This window comes from Mus musculus, chromosome 2, assembly GCF_000001635.26.
Source record: "Mus musculus strain C57BL/6J chromosome 2, GRCm38.p6 C57BL/6J".
NCBI lineage: Eukaryota > Metazoa > Chordata > Mammalia > Rodentia > Muridae > Mus > Mus musculus.
This window is the reverse complement of record NC_000068.7, coordinates 156,659,301-156,678,194: the sequence shown is the minus strand read 5'-3', so window position 1 is coordinate 156,678,194 and position 18,894 is coordinate 156,659,301. Positions and strand designations below refer to the sequence as shown.

The following is an 18,894-nucleotide window of genomic DNA, read 5'->3' as shown; positions in this document are numbered from 1 at the left end:
TAGCTCCCAGGCCAAAGCTACCAGTCTGTCTGGGAGGAGGAAGTGGTGGCTTGGGGCAGCTATCTTGGGTCTTCATCTGCTTCTCATTCTGACTGTGTCACCTTAGAGGTTTGGTTTTTCTGCTAGCCCTTCCCCATCCACGGTTTCTTCTGACCCGTACACCGTCCTGGGGGCCAGGGATAAGTATGCATCTGCTCTGCCGGAGGTAAGGAAAGAGGACGAGAGAGGACAAGTGACTTGTCTGAGGCCACACGGTTGAGGCGGATCCAGGATTTGAACCATAGGCTCTTTGACACCTCGTTTGTGGCACTACTAATTTCTTTTCTTATCTTGATGGAGCGTAGGTATTGTGAGGAGACCGGCTGTAAGGGGAGAAATGGTACAGGAAGCCAGAGTCAGCCTAGCCGAGCAGGTCACACCCCTCCTTTGATCTGCATTGGGTTGTACCCAGGATCCTTTCTGATCCTGATATTTTGGCTTGTGGCTTTCTGTCACAAGGGCTTCCTAACACCTTCTAGCTACGGAACCTGAGGGAAGCCCCTCACCTCTGCTTCTATGTCTGTGGAAGGGAGCCAGGCACTTTGCCTTAGGGTAGGTATAAAGGAGAGGGCCCTGGATGCTTACGCACCTGGAACAGGGCCCAACACATAGAAATATCCCTAACCCCGCTCCATAAGACTCTACCAGCAACTTCCCTAGTACAGTCAGGGGAACTGAGACTAGAGATAGGGTCTATGGGTCCCTTTGGTTTCTTTAAGCTTCTGTCCCCTCACCTCTGAAGTGAGAATGCCAGCAGCCCTCCCCTGCAGGCTGAAGTTTAGAAGTGAGCGGCATATTACATAAGAAGCTCCTGTGGGGCTCATGAAGACGGAGGAGCCACGAGCACCATCCAAACCCAGTTCTCAGGTTTTGTTCAGTGCCAGGGTCAAAAAGCTGACCTCACAGCTGGGCCCTCAGAAAACCATACTCTGAAAGGATTCTTTAAAAATTCCTGAAGACAGAATCAGGGACAGCACTCACTCCCACCCCTCCTGCCAAAAAAGAAAAAAAAAAAAACTCCAGGGCAGGACGAATCCTCTCTTCAGGACCACGGACAACTCCCCCCGCATGGTCAGCACCCAGGACAAGGCAGAGGGCGTGGCTCTCCACAGAGCCCTGGGTTGAGGTCAAAAATGTCAAAATCTAGTCACCCAAAGCCACCGATCTCTCCAACTGGTCACTGGAGTCACGGTTAGGAAGGCCTCAGAGGAAGAGCTAATTTTCTTTCTTCAAGCCTGCCTCCCAGCCTGTTTTCTGTTTTGTTTTTGTCCTGCCTTTGGTTAGCTTTTGGGTCCCACGTAGCCCAGGCTCCTTTAAACTGGCCATATACCCAATGTAGGGTGTTGGGAGTGCAAACATGTACCAACATGTCTGGCCTCCAGGCTGCTTTGCTTTGACATAGCTCAGAAAGGCCTCTGGGGAGCACTTGACTGAGGACCCTCATCCCCAGGCCAAGAGAAGAGGTCCCTTGGGCTGGAAAGATGGCTCAGCAGGTAAGAGCACTGACTGCTCTTCCGAAGGTCCTGAGTTCAAATCCCAGCAACCACATGGTAGCTCACAACCATCTGTAATGAGATCTGATGCTCTCTTCTGGTGTGTCTGAAGACAGCTACCATGTACTTACATATAATAAATAAATCTTAAAAAAATAAAAAATAAAAAAGAGAAGAGGTCAATGATATGCCCTCTTTTTACACACCTGACCTCACTGAGCTCTTGGCTCTATTCCTTCAGGCACGAAGAAATTTGTCTGAGCCTCCAGCCCCCCGGTCATCACACCAGCGAAGCCTTCTTGAGCTGGCTCCTCAGCCATCTGATGAGTAGTTATCTCTGTCCTGAGCACCCTTTGGGCATCGAAGGCAAACACTCTCTGTGTAGCCCAGGATATCCTCAGACTTGCTCTTATCCTGCAATGGACACCCAGACTTTGGTATGATGTGGAAGTGGAGATCATCTGCTGATTAACTCACCTGTCTCTCCCACATACACTGTGAGCGCCAAAGGTGCTCACTGTCCTGTTGTGGCTTACGGTTCTGTCAGAAACACCGTTCGGGGGGCTGGATGAATGCATGCATGCATGGCAGCTCAGAGGCAAGCCTGCTCTCCCAAGAGAGAGTTATTGTCCCTGGTGCCTAGGCGGCTGTGAACATTAGTACCTCAGGGGGTCTCTGAGGAACACTCCAAAGTGGCTCTCGCCAGTTTTCCTGCTAGCCATTCTCCCCTCTCTCTAACTGGAGCTAGACAATGTTAGAAATGCCCATGGCATTAGTTTCCCTTGCAGGTAGGATGGGCATACAGATATGTTCAGATAGTGGCTAGGCAGGGTCGGGGCTGGAAATATAGGCCCAAGCCCTCCTGGAAGGGGCTTCCAGGAAGGCTATTGTTTTTCTGCTAAAGAAGGCTCAAAAAGCAGTAACCTCAGAAAAACATTTCTCCCCCCTAGAATTCAGACAACCAGTGCAGAGGTGGAACAACAACTTTGTAGCCATGAGAAGGAAAGACACAGCCCAAGCATGGCGGAGGCCTGGACTTCTGGTCACATGACTTGCTGCACTGTCCCAGATTGGCTTGTCTGGATAGTCCCTCCCATCTCCCCTTCCTCCCTCCCCTCTCCTTCCTTCCATTCTTTCCATTCTTTTCCTGCTTTCTGTAGTTCAGGGGATCAAACACAGGGCCTTCGCCAGAGTAGGCAAATGCTTTATTGCTAAGCTGCATCTCTAGCCTTTGAGTTGTTGTTGTCTGGACACAGGGCCTCCCAGTGCAGTTTAGAGTGGCCTTGAACTTGCCACAATTTTGAGGCTGGCCTCAATCAAATTCACAATTGTTCAGCTTTCACCTTCAAAGTGCTAGTCTTACAGATGTGTGCCACCACGCCCGGCTCCATCTGGATTCTTGTCACAACCTCCTGGGTGTTTATATAAATCCTGTTTGTTTTCTTCTTTTCCATGTGACCAAGTGCAGTTTCTAAGAAGCTCAGCCGAAGTTCAGAGAGGTCACATGATTTTCCCCAAAGTGACAAGGCAAGTGAAAGATTTGTCAGTGGCCAGTTTGTGAAATCTGTGCTCAGGAGCTCCCTGCCTACTGCCACCACAGCCTGTGGTCCTAGCAGGGTAGATGTGTCTCCTCACCCACAGCTCCTGCCTTTCCTCTGAGCCTTCCTGGCCCTGGCTCCGTGTCCGCTGCTGTCTCCTTTGCATACCTCACCTCTCCAGAGCTTACCTGCCCAAGCGTCAGGGTTCTGCTCAGACCCTGACCTCCGCTCCTCTCTCTACTCCACGGTCCACTACTGGCCACTTCTACAATTTCCCTGCAGATTCTCACCTCTCCTGCAGAAAGCATCTTGGCTGGCCCTCAACTGCCTTTCAGACTGATCTAGTATTCAAGCCCCCAGGGTCAGGTTCTTGTTCTCTTTTACTCTTGTGACCCCACTCTGCTTCTGTCCTTTGGCCCTACCCCATTCTCCAGGCTACAGAGAGGCCCCCTGACAGTTTGCCTCAAGTGGATGCCCACCCCCAGGAGACTGCCATTCCTACCAGACCCTGGCTGCATCCAGGCAGCTGAGGCTAGCGATTCTGATGGATGATATGTGGAGCTTCCTGAGGGCAGGAGGCCTCCCTATCCTCCCAGCCAGGTCTGGCATGAGGCCCAGCATGGAGCTCCACTGGGAGGCGCTGAATGAAGCTTGGGACTGCTGCCTACGTCTTCCTACCACCCACTTTCTACTCCAGCCAGCCAGAACTACTCACACTTCCGCAGAGCTTCCTACTGTGGCTGCCACTTGGTCTCCCCAGACTAGGACTCCAGGTAGGCCTGGCCTTCCCCTTCCAGTTCCAAGTGGCAGAACCAAGTGATAAGTGTCCCAGACCCAACAGGGTAAGAGACACCAGGCTGGGGGCGTGGGGGTGCATATACACACATGTGTGGTATGGTCATGTGGCACTTCTAGCTCTCTGTTCTTGTGCACACATTGCTGTGACTGGGTCCCTTATCAAAGTGTGAACCCCCTTAGGCCTGCCCACACAGCCACAGCTACAGGGAAGAAGGGAAGCTGATGGTCTCTCCTGAGTCACTAGTCTCTGCCTGCAATGACGGTGACGGCAAGGAGCCATATTTGTGGAGCCCTCTGCACGCAGCATGTGCCAAGCACTCCCCACCCCCAACCCCCACAGCTTTTTCACCAGACAGATCTACCATTGCCCCATTTTACAGATGAACTAAAAGAGTCTCAGAGAAATGGCACCATCTCTGGGAGATGACACAGACAGGAAGTGTCTAGAGCTCTGATCTCTCTAATTCTGACTGTCATCTGCCAAGGTGAGCTGAGCCACACCCAGGTGGCCTGTGGTGTGTGATAGAGAAGTCTCTACTGCCTTCCTGCTACCTCTGAGGAAAAGCTGGAAGCCAACATATCCTGGCCCTCTAGGCACTCTCCTGGGAAGGGTTGAGCTGGGCAGACTTACCCTAATCTGCAACCCCACAGAGGATGAGAGGCCCAGAAGTCTCAGAGTGAACAGAAGTCGGCAAGCCTGGGCTCCAATTCCCCAGCAAGACTCAAGATTTTCCCAACAGCCTGGGCCAAATTTATCTGCCAATCCTCCAAAGAGCTGGTTCCAGCGTCTGTCTGGAAATGTCAGCCCGTGTGGTTGGAGGAACGCGAGGAGAGTTTTCCCCTAAATAGCAGGAAGCATATGGGAGCGGATGGCGCCCGACGCCCCAACCTGCCAGTTCTTGCTCAAGTAGAGCTAAAAGGGGCCCAGAAGGGTCTGGAATTCCTACCACCTCCCAGGGAGGGGGAGCTGGAGATGAGACAGCAGCAACACACGGGGCAGAAAGTGGGTCCTGAGAGTAGTGAGCAAGAGTCTGTGACAAGGACCCCAAAGGCTCCTATCAGCCACAGCAAGTCACCATGCATAGAGCACTGGCCACATCTGTGGGACTTAGGTGGTCTCATCTGAACTTTGCAACCAACTCTGAGATGGGATCCTATTATCCCCATATCACAGATGAGAAAATTGAGGTTTGGAGCAAGCACATGAAACCTAGGCTGGGAAGGACTTCCCACATCCTTAGCTGAGTCTCGGTACTCTACAAACTTGCTTCCAGGTTGACGGTTCAACTGTTGCTGGAATATTCCCAGGGGCAGGGAGCTCACTACCACCCCACTTACTCCATCTGCAAAGAGCTCTTTACATCCCAAAGGTTTCCCTGGCCTAAGTCAGAGTCTCCTTCCTTGGAGCTCTTTCTGTCAGTACCAGAGACAGGCTCCCAGGCCCCTTCCTGCCACCCACTGTGTCCTTACACACTTGCCCACTGAGAGCTGGCTCACCTACCTACCTCTGCCTTGACTATGGTAAATAAGCGAGAGGCCCCAGTCCTAGGGGACTTACTGGGGGTGAGATCTCCAGTCTCAGCTGACCTCTCTGGCCCCTCCTCCCTTCCTCTGCAGCTAACCATTCAGCTGGGGGTTGGTGAAGCCTTGGCACAGCTGCTCTGCCAGGTTCATCCCAGTGACACTTTTCTTCCTAAAGAACTACACTCACCCTCAGGACTTTGCTCAAAGAGACAAGATCAATTGCTTTGGCCATGGAGATTTCCAAGCAAGCATGTCCTCCCTCTGATCTCTCATGTCTGTTTGTCATTACTGACGGAGGGAGACACTGCTCTCCTTAGCTGAGGTGGGCCTTGCCTGGGTGAGACACGAGGCATGGCTGTTCTGTCATCTTTGTACCTGGCGTCTGACACGTGCTGGGTGATCATCAACGTACTGTGTGAGAACTCGTGAGTGAGCGGAGGCTACGGGGCATGGTGGAAACTACAGATGATTTGACCAGAAACAAAGTAGTCGCACAATGTTTAATCAATGAGGATTTAAAAGGGGATCTGAGATGGTCTGGGACTGTTGGGAGTTTGCAGAACAACATTATAAAGGCTGAGTAGAGCAGGTGGCCAGGCTCCACCTAAGGGGGTGGGAGTGGGTAGAAAGGAAGGCAAGAGGGCACAGAGGTGGGAGAGGATGGGTCATGTCCCGCCTCTGATTCTAACTTGCCTTGTGCTGCTGCCCTGTGACTCTCTGAACTTCCATATCCTCGTTTGTAAAGTGCCAAGGGAATATGGGGAACTGGCAGCGTCAGCAGATGTGTGTCTCAGGATCTAAACAGTATGACCTGGTTGGAGTCACATTCTCTCTTCTGTCCTTCATTCAGACACCTAGCAGGGGCCATGGATACTGAGTTCCATCAACTTGAAGCCTTGACCTGGAAGGGCAGGCCTCCACCTCTCCTCTGGCCAGATATTTAGGGGACAGCTCCCAGGTCTTGTCAAGATTTTGGACTTGGTCCTATGACACGGTTTTCTAGCCCATCGTGGAGGAACAAGGAGTGAGCTCCCCATCTCTAAAGGTATGCAAACCATGGCGAAGCATCTTGGTACTTGTGTCCCTGATAGTGATAAATACAGGATTCCTTGACAGGCCTTCGGGTCCCTTCTCTCCTTTTCCACTTGTGGTCTTGACCAACTGAGCCCCCAGCTTAAGGCAGAAAAAGTGCTGCGCCCTTCTCCGCCCTTCTCTCACAGCGTCCTTCCAAGGAGCATGAAATACAAACTCCTACTCAGCATTCAAGGCCCCTGTGGTCTGGCCCTGAAGCTTCTTATCTGAAGGTGTGTACCCAGCACCTGCCCCTGGACCTTTGACATGTGGCTTCTACCCACCCCCCCATCCCACCCCCACGGTGCTCATCCAGCACTCTGGCTGGTGCTTTGACCATCACCTCCTCTAGGAAGTCTTCCTTGCTTCCAAGCTGGCTTTTGTGTTTCCTCTGCCCCCTGTGCATAGTCTCTTAGTTCCTCTCAATTCTAGACAAATCTTCTGTGGGCTCCCAGTCCCCTCCCAAAACCAGGTCTGACGTCTTTGAGAGAGGCAGCTCCTGAATGACTCTGGGGCCCCAAAGCTTCCTATGTCCTAACTCACAGTGTAAGGCGGCCTGATCGGCTCTGACACTGAGGTCGGGTCGTCGGGTTCAGGACTCTATGGGCTGCTGCCTTGTTTTGTCTGATTATAAACATTGCATGTCAGGCTAAGAGGAGTGCCAAGAGGAGTGCCGCAGACCTGCAACCCCAGCACTTAAGAAGCTGAGACAAGTGCCAGATATCATGGCACAGATTGTAATCCCAGCACTTTGGAGGCAATGGCAGGTGGATGTCAGTGAGTTTGAGGCTAGCATGGTCTACATAGTGAGTTCTAAGACAGCCTGGGCTACATAGTGAGATACTGTCTCAAAACAACAAAGATGGATGGATGGATGGACGGATGGACAGACAGACAGACAAGCTGAAACAGAAAGTTTATGAACTTGAAACCAGTTTGATCTACAGTGAGATCCCATCTCAAAAATCCCAAAACCAACAACAAAGTCACACGTCTTGGGGGATTCAGATATTCCCAAAAGAGAACTGTGCTGTTCTGACCACACTGGCCACCTAGGCTACGGCCTACCATTGACTTGGAGGCATCAGCCCCCTACTCCTAGGAGGCAATGCATAGGTCGAGGCTGCTAATCGGAGTACAGAGCACCTCCTTAACAGCAGCAGTTGACTGAGGAGTGGCCACATCCGCGAGTCAAGTCTTGGTTCTGGGAATTGGGTTGAGCTGCCTGGGAAGAAGTGGCTTTGATTCCTCCGATGGGCAACTTGTCACTTACACAGGGCATCTCTGTGAGAGCTGAAGCCACACAGAGGATCCACTGTTGTTCAGTCAGGTCCTGGTGACACTGTCTGAGCCTCTGGATCCAGGGGGGCCTGGATTTCACAGTTGTGAGTCACCCCTCCCCCTACAAGGCAGGTATGGGTTTCTGTCACTTGTACTACAGGGATCCGGAATGAAATAAGTAAAAATTAAATTAGAGCCCACCCCTTGCTTCACATCAGAGGATGTCACCATGAATGACTTAGTGACCATCTCTCCAGACCCAGACATGTCCCTGACCAGGGGAATGAATATACATATTTTTTTTCTACTGAAAAATCAGTGGCTATCTAAGTCCCTTCTCGCCTAGCATTCAGATAAGACTCCAAAGCTAAGGATCTTTCAACAATGCACCATTTAAAAACTTTTTTTTTTCCAGAACAGGGTCTCACTATGTAGCCCTGGCTGTTCCAACTATGTAGACTAGGCTGGCCTCAAACTTACTATGTAAACCAGGCTAATCTCAAACTTACTATATAGACCAGGTTGGCCTTGGTCTTGAACAGAGACCAATGTACCATTTTAAAAACTATATCTGTTTATTGATTTGTGTGTGCTGTGTGTGTGTGTGTGTGTGTGTGTGTGTGTAAGAGGACAATTTTTAGTAGTCAGCTATCTCCACCTACCACATGGATCCTACGGCTTGAATCTAGGTGGTCAGTAGTCTTGGTGGAAAGTGCCTTTGCCCACTTAGCCATCTTGACAGCCCCCATGCTTAACCTCCTATTTTTTACATCTTCTATTTTTCCCTCAACAACCTGCCTCGGACACGTTTCCATGTCAACAAGGACAGATCTACAGTGCTGTCTCCACAGCACAGAGAATGCCGTCAGCCACTGGATGGAATTTATTTAACCATCTCTCACAGACAGATAATTGGGTAGTTTCTAATTTATCACCATCATCAAGGGCAGCGCGGTGAGGCTGCTGGGGAAATAAGTGCCCGTGTCTGCATGTGTCGGATTATTCATGACGGAGAGCCCCGAGCCTCGGAAAGTTTGGCTTCCTCAGCTAGAGTCTCTCCACTTGGGATTTAAGGTTCTGAGCGTCCAGAAGGCACAGCCTGTCTTTCCAGGCAGGGTTAGTGGAGGCTCCAGGGCCAACATGTCCCTAACAGCAGCCTCTCTGGGGACAGTGTTGACTGGTGGGGGAGGTTAGTAGGTCAAGGGGAGTGGCTGAGGTTTGGGGTGGGGGGTGCTGATCTGGGGTTTTGTTGGTCCTGTGCACAGAGCCATGCTGTCCTCCTTGGGTGTCATCTCCGTGACTAAGGAAAGAGGCGACCTGCGGAGGCTGGTAGATGCAGTGGCTGAGGGATGCAGTGGCTGGGGGATGCACAGGCTGGCGGGTGCAGTGGCTGGGGGATGCAGTGTTACACAGTGGCACTGAACACCCGCGGTATCTCCCTGGTGTGATTCTACCTCTGTCCAGGTCAACATTCTCTGATGCTTTCTCTCTCTTTGTTTTGCGCTCCCAGAGAAGGCAAGTGACTTGCCCAAGGTCACACAGCCAAGAAGGAATAGAAATGAGGCACAGCCCAATCTGATTTCCCAACCCCTTAGGTCTGCATGCACCAGGGAAGCTCTGGGAACAGCTCTGTAAACTCACAAGTCTGATGAAAATGGCCTCATGTTACCCATGCTGGCTTATAACCTCTTTTTTTTTTTTTTTTTTTTTTTTTTTAAACTCCACACTATGAAGTTCTTTCTGCAACAGTAAATTTAGATCCCGGCCCCATTTCTAACAGCCGCAGCAGGCGCCACTGTACAGCTGCAGCAAACAGATTTAACTAGTCCCCTAGAGAAGGACAAGTGGCTTGTTCCCAATTGCCCTGCTACTACCAGCAACACTACCCAGCGCACTGATGTGTGTCCTGTTGGCAGTCCTGTGTCATAGTGTGGCCCTGGGCTGTTAATCCACTGCACTTCACTGGTCCCAACTCCTCTCCCTCTGTTTATGTGGGTGGTTGTGTAACATCAGTCCTTCCCCAAGCTTGGACGCTCTGGGAGGAGTATAAACGTGTCTGACTGCTCTCAATAAACCTCCTGGGAATGTATGGATGCCTCTGGGGCTGGTGCCCAGAGAGAAGACTGGGCTGCCAGCTTCAGGCCTCGGAAAGACTTCAGGCCTCGGAAAGACTTCTGCAGGCCATGCTCTAGGGCTGTCCCCAGCACTGGCTGGCACATTGCTCTCCCTGAGTGTGGTTGGTCCTAGCCACGAGCAGCTCAAGCTCTGCCCGGGACCTCAGCACCAGGTCCAGCCTGTTTATCATTCCCAGGAGTAGGTTGCTGTCACTTCACCAACAGAGACTGTGGAGTCTTACCCTAGTCTCTTCTCCAGACTTCAGGCCCATCAGGTGCCCAGCTAATTCCATAGGACCGTTCTGCGCTTGACGAGATGATAGGTTCAATATATAGTAGGCCTGCAGGAAGTGAGTTTGGAGTGGTGGTTCTCAACCTGTGGGTTGAAATCCCTCTTAGGGGGTGGGGGTCACATATCATATAACCTGTCTATTATATTTACATTATGATTTGTAACAGTAACAAAATTACAGTTATGCCATAGCAGTGCAATAGTTTTATGGCTGGGGTCATCACAACATGTGGACCTGTATTAAAGGGTCGCAGCATTAGTAAGGCTGAGAAGCACTGGGCTAGAGACCTGCTTCCTCTGCATGACCTCTTTTTACTTTGAATGAGCTCCGAGTCCTCTGCTGCCCCTCCCCAGCTGTCCCTTTGCAATGCCTTGCTCCTGTGTGGAGCATTTGTTAAGTGAGCCAATGCCCCACACTGGCCCTTGTCAGGGTCCTAGCCCTCATAGCTGCCCATGCCATGATACTTGCTTAGCTTCTCACACCTCAAACACGCAAGAGGCATGACAGACGCAGCAGAGTCAGACAGAGGGCTCCTGACCTTCTGGCTGGCATAGCTCCTAAGCCCCTCGCTGTGCTGGAGGCTTGAGTTCCTGTCTGGTTTCTCGCCTTACCTCTAAGCATATGTCAAAGAGCTTTGCCTTGTAAGCCTGGCTTGCCCCTTCCCTACAAGGAGTAAAATAAAATCTGTGAAGATTTGATGCAATGAAAAAAAAAAAAAAAAGCTAAATGGCAGGCTGGGGTGGTAGTGCGCCTGCCCACCACATATACGCTTCTGGATTCCATCTAGAAAAATTAAATAAATAAGCCAGGTAGGATGATGGCGCATGACTGTAATCCCAGCACCTGGGAGGCAGAGGCAAGAGGATCTTTTGAGTTTCAGGCTGGTCTGGTTTACATAGTGTGTACTAGGTCAGGCTGAAGTATATATAAAGAGATCCTGCCTCAAATAAGTAAATAAATAAAATACATACATATATACATACATACATATGTATGTACATACGTACGTATGTACAACAGGAAACTTCTTAGTAAGGAGCCTGATAATTAATAAATAAATGGTAGCTGTTATTGTTAGAGCTGGATTTTATTTTGGGGGGGTGTCATTTACTGTGACATACACTACTACCACGAGGAACATTCACAAGACAAAAAGTCCAGTGTGCTAAGTGACCAGTAGCCAAGGCTGTGCCCCACCCCCCAGGCCAGCAAACAGAGCTCTGCTGCCCTACAGGCCCCTGCATCTCCCAGCTCACAGGTCCTCTCTGACACAGTGGATTTTTTTTCCCCAGGCTTTCGTGATGCTGTTACTATTGTCAGTAAGTGAACAAGACTCAATCAATCTATTGATCAGTGCTTGTGGCTGGCTCCCCTGACCTCAATTCCCTGGGGACCCTGTCCTCCCAGCCGCCTCTGCCCAGGCACAGAGGCTCCCTCAGAGCTTCCCAGTTCCTTAAATAACCAGCTTGTTAGCAAAATCGCAACAGTAACACCTCCCTCGCGCCACCCCGGCCTCCATCTTTCCACGTGATCCTGACGGCTGCTCCCTGCCAGTGCCAAGGAATCCCTTCTCCGTCACTGGGCCACACACAAGGGGGCTGTGAGCGATGGCAGCTGTGCCTCCAGATCTGCCCTAGGGCGGAGGAGGCCTCAGAGCAGTGCTCATCAGCAGGAGAGGCTAAGCCCTCTGTGAGCCTTGGGGAGTTGAAATGAGATGCGGAATCGTGCCAGGCATTCACCAAATGCCAGACACGTAGTAACTGCTCAAGAAATACCCACTGCCTCACAGGCTGGCCCTGAGACTCACATGCTGTCCTCAGGGAGACCCCAGCCTGCCTTGGGCAAACCCAGCATGTTTGCTGAAGCCCCCCCCCCCCGCCCCCCTGCTATCAGACCACCATGTCCTCATCGATTCTGTGGTGATAGCTTCTCAGCCAAACGCAACAGGTGTCTCTGGTTGCCACAGCAGACCCCGGGGCCAGGCCGGGGGAACCGGGTTGGGGGTGGGTAGTAATTAATGGGGGCCCTTTCACAGTTACTAACAATAAGGCTGGCACCGCACAAGTGTGCAGCGTGTAGTTCTCAAAGACATCCATTATTGACAGTGAACTTCTCGGGTTTTTATATTATCCTCGATATTTGCATATTATGCATATTTACCAGTCTTTTCGTTCTTATGAGCATCTCATCAAGGAAGCTGGCAGCTGTTGGCAGGTGGTAGAGTTGGAAGCAAAGGGGTTGGCACCATGCTGAGGGATACTAGAGCAGCTCCCTGGGACCCCAGAAGGCTGATGAGTTCCTGGGTCCTCATGAGGGATTCCCACATCTTCCACCCTTTTCCATGACTCTGGGAAACGGAGGGCACTCAAGAAGGCAGACCTTCAACCCAGACTGAACCGTGTCTGGGGGACCCTTGGGTTACCTCACGTGTGAACTAGACATGTCACACCAACAGAACCTTGGGGTAGGGGAGACTGTGTGAGAACAGGGAGATAAATGAGCCAGGCGCTGTGGTTGGCACCATGTGGGCCTGAGGTGGCTGTCCCTGCTCTGTGGGAAGGATGACGGAGGAACCAGGCTTTGTGAAGATAGTGTGGGTGTGGAAGGACAGTCAGAGATAAGGCTGAGCCTGGCACCTCATTGTGTGAGTTTAGGCAGGTGGAGCAGGAGGAGTAAGAACGTGTTCTTGTGGGCCCCGTCACGCCACAGCCGGCAGCAAGCTCCCTCCTCCTCCCAAGCCTGTGCTGGGCACCTGCCCCAGCCCTGGGTGTGGCATTTGGAATGTACAGTGCTGGGTTTGCCGACGTCCATCCTCAGCAAGGGCTTTCCCCCACTGGGGCAGTGCCCTGGGAAACAGGCATCTCACCAGGCCCACCTCCAGAGCTGTCGGGAGGATGGGGGTATACCCAGCTGGTTAAACTGTAATTGTGCCCAGACAGGATCACTCTTGTAGAGGTCCCTCTGCCAGCTTGTGGGTGCTGGCAGTGGGAGGGCTGGGCATTTCCCAAAACAGGCAAGCACAGTGGAAGGTGAGATGCTCAGGCCTGTGGCTATACTTACCAAGGAGCCACGTGCACAGGGAGAAAGGTAGCCGGGAAGTCTGCTGCAGATGACACCTCAGAAGCGGGAGTGGGACTGAGGACTGCCACACACATCCCTCCAGCACTCCATCAGAGGTCTGGGTTGGGCCCTGGTCACACAGGGGGGTCACCAGGCTCCAAGCAGAAGGCAGGCGGCACCCGTGTCTGCAGACACAAGAGGAACATTGATTAGCCAGAGATGAGTGCCACACCTTGAGACCTTCAAACTAGCCCCAGGGAGGGGGCAAGTCGGCATAGTTGTCATAGAAACCCAAGTGTTTGTGCAACGCTGTATTTTCCAGAGAACCCTGGCACCCCCAGCTCATGGGAGGCCTACGTTGTTTTTAGAGGTAGATTTGCATGTCATGTATATTTACAATGCCTTTCCCACCACCCACAGAATCCCTGCAGCAGCCAGCAGTGGGGGAAGCTGCAGTTCCCCAGCCCTTCCTCAGCTTGCTCCTCCCTCTTGCCCCTCCCTCTTTTCCACTTCAGGAGGGAAGTCGAGAGAGGAGCCAAAGTCACACAACTGGGAGTTCAGATCTCAGCCTGGCCTCTCATTCATTTCAGATAATGGATAGGTGGTTCCCTCTTTCTGAGTCTCAGTTTCTCTTCTTGTTAAGAATACTCTTCTAGAACCTGCTAGGAGGTCTGAGAAGATGATGCAGGAAGGATGCTGGCAGAAGGTACTGCCTTGGGGAACACCCTGGGAGGTGTTCCCTTCCTGTCCCTGCATCCTGAGTGACTCCCTGGGAGAGCAGAGGGATGCCCGGCATCTCCAGTCCCTTGCCTGAGCAGTGTCTGTTCCCCGAGCCACTCTGCCTGGTCAATGGGAAGTAGACTCTCTGCTGCACACCTACCCAGAAGGCAGCTAGCTGACCCAGAGGCCTCAGAGGATCCCCCTCTGCCCTCCCATCCTACAGGCCACAAAACTGAGACTGAGAAACCAAGGCATCATTGGCATGAGGGTCAGAATCTGAGCAGCTAGGCTAGGGTGTGAACTTAGCCCCTTCACAAAGTCCTGGGAAGAGACACAGGGACCAGTTCACCGCAGGAAGAAGCAGGAAAGGGTGCGCTGAGTTGGGAGGCTCACCGGCTTCATCTGTTATCCCAGGCCTGAGGATACTCTCCCACACTGTCCCCCGAGGTCTCACACTGTCCCCCGGGGTCTGCCCAGAAACGGTACCTCCCACACACCAGCTTCCACACTGTCATGTGTGCAACAGACTTTCCTTCCTTTTCAAAGTAAGAAATTGAGGCACACAGGATGGCAGGGCAGGAGGAAGACTCCTGATGTGGGTGTCCCCAAACCTCCTCAGCCCTGGCACGCCTTTGATCTCTGCTCCCAGGCAGCAGCTTTAACCCTGACCTCTGGTTCTAGGACAACGCAGCCCATCTCCCTGAGGAAGCGTGTCCCCCGTCAAGAAAAACACGCAGGACCAGCAAAGGCTCTGGTAGTAGGAAAGATGGCATGGGACTCATTTTCAGTGGATGGACACACACTCAGACGTGTGCCTGGAAGACCTCTGTGTGCATCGTGGGGTGTAGAAATCCACCACACACTCAGTGCGACAGCTTGGGAAGATGCCGTTCCTACCAACTTATCACTTGGAGCCAAATTCACCCGGCATATGGCTGAAGGGAGAGGCAACAGCAGAGGCAAGCATCCTGACTTGGAGGGCTCTAAGGCCCCTTGAAGTCCCCAAGTTCGCCTGCTGAGGGAAGGCTGTAAGTCCCCCACCACTCATTTTCTCTTCTCTAAGGTGGGTAGTAGGCCCTCGGCCCCTGCTGGTGTAACACTATTTAAGTCTTGGGCTTTCAACACAGACCATCTACATACAATGCAAAGATAAGGAAGTCCCATACAACAGGCCTCATCCTATCCAGTGCTGCAGACACAGACTGTCGCAGGTGGCTTTGACTTTGTAGAGATAGAAAGTAGAGTCAAGTCCAGTGGAGGCTGCCAAGGGCTCTGGCAGGGTGAGAGCTGAGGGGCAGGAGGGAGCAGTTTATGGGGCAATAAAGAGGTTCTGAAATGGACTGTGGTGATAGACACAGCCCTCTGGATATGAGCTAAAAGCCACCTAATAGGACACTTTCATGAGCGAATCACAGGGCACGTGAGTTACGACTCACTTGGTAACTCTGTTAAAGCCATCCTGAGCCTCTGAAAATAACACCACAGAACTTCCTGGTGGCCATCTGTAATCTGGGAGCCTCTGTCTCAGAGGTCTATGTGCTTCTGGAAAGCCACCCGACTCCTAACTGGTTGGGTTCCCACTGGCCCCAGGACCTCTCGGGTGTCTCCTTCCCACTGCTGAACACACTGTCTGACCCAGGCTTCATGTCTAGTTTCACTAATGCTGTTCCTTCTGACTGGGATGCCACCAGATTAGAGCACGCTCACCTCACCCATAGGTACGGCGTTCAGTGTGGCACTTTGCATCTAGTAGGCCCTTTACTAACTGAATGTTAAATGAGAATTACAAACCCTAGTGTGCAGAGTTGGTTCCAGATTGGGGCTGCACGCCCTTCTAACCATGTGATCCTGAGGAGGTCACCTAACTACAGCGAATCTCAATCCCTACCCCGGAGGGAGGGAGCCAGGGATTAGCAGGCATAATGGCAGTGAGCTCTTGATTAAGCATTCCTCCGGAGCTGTTTCCACATAAGCCCATTTTTCCAGCCACCGCTGCCCAAACTCTGGGTTCATTCATGACACCTCTCCCTTCTCATATTCAGGTTAAGTCACTGCTCTGGGCCCGCAGCCATGTGACAATAAGCTGTACTGCCACACACACAGTAACTTCCAGCCCTTACCTGGATTCTCCATGCTGGCCCTGGTCCTCTATTATTATTATTATTATTATTATTATTATTATTATTTAATTCTTTCTCCCAGACACAGAAACCAGAGAGCTGTCAGAGGAGAACTCAAGTCGGATCTTACCTCTCCTCAGCTCTAACATCTCCAGGGTCTCACTTCACCTCAAGTAAGAGCACAGGACCCCGGGCTGATGAGATGGCTCAGTGGGTAAGAGCACCCGACTGCTCTTCCAAAGGTCCAGAGTTCAAATCCCAGCAACCACATGGTGGCTCACAACCATCCGTAACAAGATCTGACTCCCTCTTCTGGTGTGTCTGAAGACAGCTACAGTGTACTTACATATAATAATAAATAAAAATTAAAAAAAAAAAAAAGGTAAAAAAGAGCACAGGACCCTTCGGCACCACAGGCAGCCCTGCGTCACCTTGATGGAAGCACCCACTCCCCTCTGCTCCCTCTGTGCCAGCCCACTGGCCTTCGCTCTTGTTAGACACACCAGGTATGCGCTTGCCTCAAGGCCTTTGCTCTTCCTTTGCCCTGCACGTTGGAGGCCCAGACGTCCTCAAGCCTTCTTCTCTCGCCTCCTTCACACCTTTCTGGCACCGACTGCTTGACTGGGTGAGTGAGCCAGGCGTCCCCACACACTGCTCAATGGCAGGCAGTAGAGCCCCACAGTGAGAAGTGTTAACCAAACAGGTTCTTGGTTGCTGGGTGGCCCTGGGCAACCTTCTTCATATTTTTTTGTTTTGCTTTGACACAAGGTCTCGCTGTGTAACTCTGACTGGCCTGGAACTTGCCATGTAGACCAGTTTGGCCTCGAACTCAAAAAGATCAGATTGTCTCTGCCTCCCTAGTGTTAACAGTGCTGAAAGGTGCGGCCTGCTCGGTCTTCTGGGCAAATTTCTTAACTTCTGTGTGTCCAGTTGCTGATATCTAAGATAGAGGTGACTCGAAGACCCCACCCAGGCACAGCAGAATAAAGGATGCTGTTATTCTCTGGCCGTTCCCCTGAACATCCTTAGTATCTAAGCTTTATCACCCAGGCTGTGGCTTGCCATTCTCTGCAGTGTCATTACCCAAGGGGCCTCGCAGCTTATTGGCCCCTCCTACAAGATGCCCTGCCCCCATCCCAAGTCAGAGATCTCTGAGTTCTCTCTGGGTCCCACACCCAGTGCAGCTGGCTTTTGGAGCTGATCCACAAAGGTTAACTATTAGCAATTATTTCCAAGGGTAAGTAGATATTTACTGACCCCCTGACAGGCTCTGGGTTTCCCCCTGCTCCCCTCTCACAATCGTGGCATTTCTCTCCAGCCGACCTTACCCCTCAGAGGTCCTACAGCAACTGTGGGCTGCCCAGCTTCCATCTCACATCCTGTGACCAGCCCTGGCCCCGGCCCCAGCCCCGGCCCCTAACCCCTTCTGCCATTCTTTAACCTCATCACCTGTTCCTGGGCTAGCACCAAGTGGCCAGGGTTTCTTCTGCCCCTTCTCGTGGTGTCTCATCTTCTACATAAAAACTCCACCCATGCTTTGAAGACACAGCCCCATCCCTAAAGCCATCCTGCTGGTCCAGCACCTCTGCTCCAAGCACTACTCCCTCCTGTGGCCCCACTCCCTCCCACACCCAATTCTGTGGAAGGATCCTTTTAAGATCTGAGTGGAATGAGGCTCATGCCACAGCTAGAAGGTCAAGTCCTCTGCAACTCCAGGTCAGAGGGAGAAGGGCCTTCAGACAGGACTTGGCCAGCCTGCCCAGAGCTGTTGGCCTTCCCATCCCAGGCAGTTAAAGTACTGTTTGTTGTCCAAAAATTCAATTTGCAAAACAGACTTACATGGGAGCTTTCAGCTCAATAAACTTGAAATGGGAACGTGGTTTCTAAAAGCAGCCTAGATAGCTCCTCCTGTCCCAGGCTCTCCTCTGCTGGCCTGGCTCCCTCTGTCCCAGGCCTTCTCCCTCAAGGCCAAGGCCTTCTGGCCTGCACAGCTTAGTGCAATAACACGAACACTGACCTCCCAAATCCCTCCTCACCCCAAAGCCTAGGTTCCTCAGCCTGTTCCATCAAGCCCCTCTCCCCGCTGCCTCCTAGCCTCGCCTCAGGCTCCTCGGGACACATCCAAACACCCAAACGTGCCCCACCCCCTCCTTGCTGTCTACTTCTCCCCATGATGTCACCGGAGTCCCTGAAGCAGAAACATAGGCACCATCCCAACTCCTTCCCGCCCATTCCTTCACAAAGTCTGCTTCCCGCCTCTGGTCCAAGACTCCCAGACTACCACCTCTTCTGTTTCTACTACGTATCTCCCTCAGAGCATTGGAACACAAGCCATTGGGCCAGCGCTCATCACCAAACTACCTGCCCCTAGTCTACTGGTCCATCCCAGCTGTCACTAGATACGCATAGCCCACCTACAAAGCCACCATTATAACGAAAGCCTCCTTCATGGGCCATTACGGTATGAAAACTAACACAGACCCCATCCTTTGTCTCACGATTCTTACTCAAGAGCGGGACTGTGAGAAAGGAAACCTGTGTAGCCACAGGGCTGAACAGGCACAGACATAAAGAAGGAGGCCTGTGGTACAGGGTGGCGGTGGAACCTGACCAGGCAGAGGGCAGGACGGAAGGGTCCACCATGGCGGACTCCAAAGGTACCCAGAGGACCGAGTGAGACATGGGGACTTCTCAAGCATGAGCTCTGGAGGCACACACCCTGTGGTCAGATCCAGCTCCACCTGGTAGCCACTGATGGTGTTCACCTCTGTGAAATGGGAATATCTCTTACTCGGGTCTGATGTGGGAGTCACAGCCCATGTCCCAGCACAGTGGCTGCTCTG

General features: G+C 52.1%; 1 protein-coding gene across 10 annotated transcripts in view; it reads right to left on the bottom strand.

Annotated features, from left to right (window-relative positions):
• Positions 1–18,894, bottom strand: part of Dlgap4 (DLG associated protein 4) — a 150,731-nt gene that overhangs the window by 86,169 nt on the left and 45,668 nt on the right. For all 10 annotated transcript variants that reach the window (XR_003952548.1, XR_003952547.1, XR_003952549.1 and 7 more), the window contains exon 2: positions 13,212–13,396. The gene's annotated coding sequence lies outside the window, so the exon portion shown is untranslated. The remainder of the gene's footprint in view (positions 1–13,211; positions 13,397–18,894) is intronic.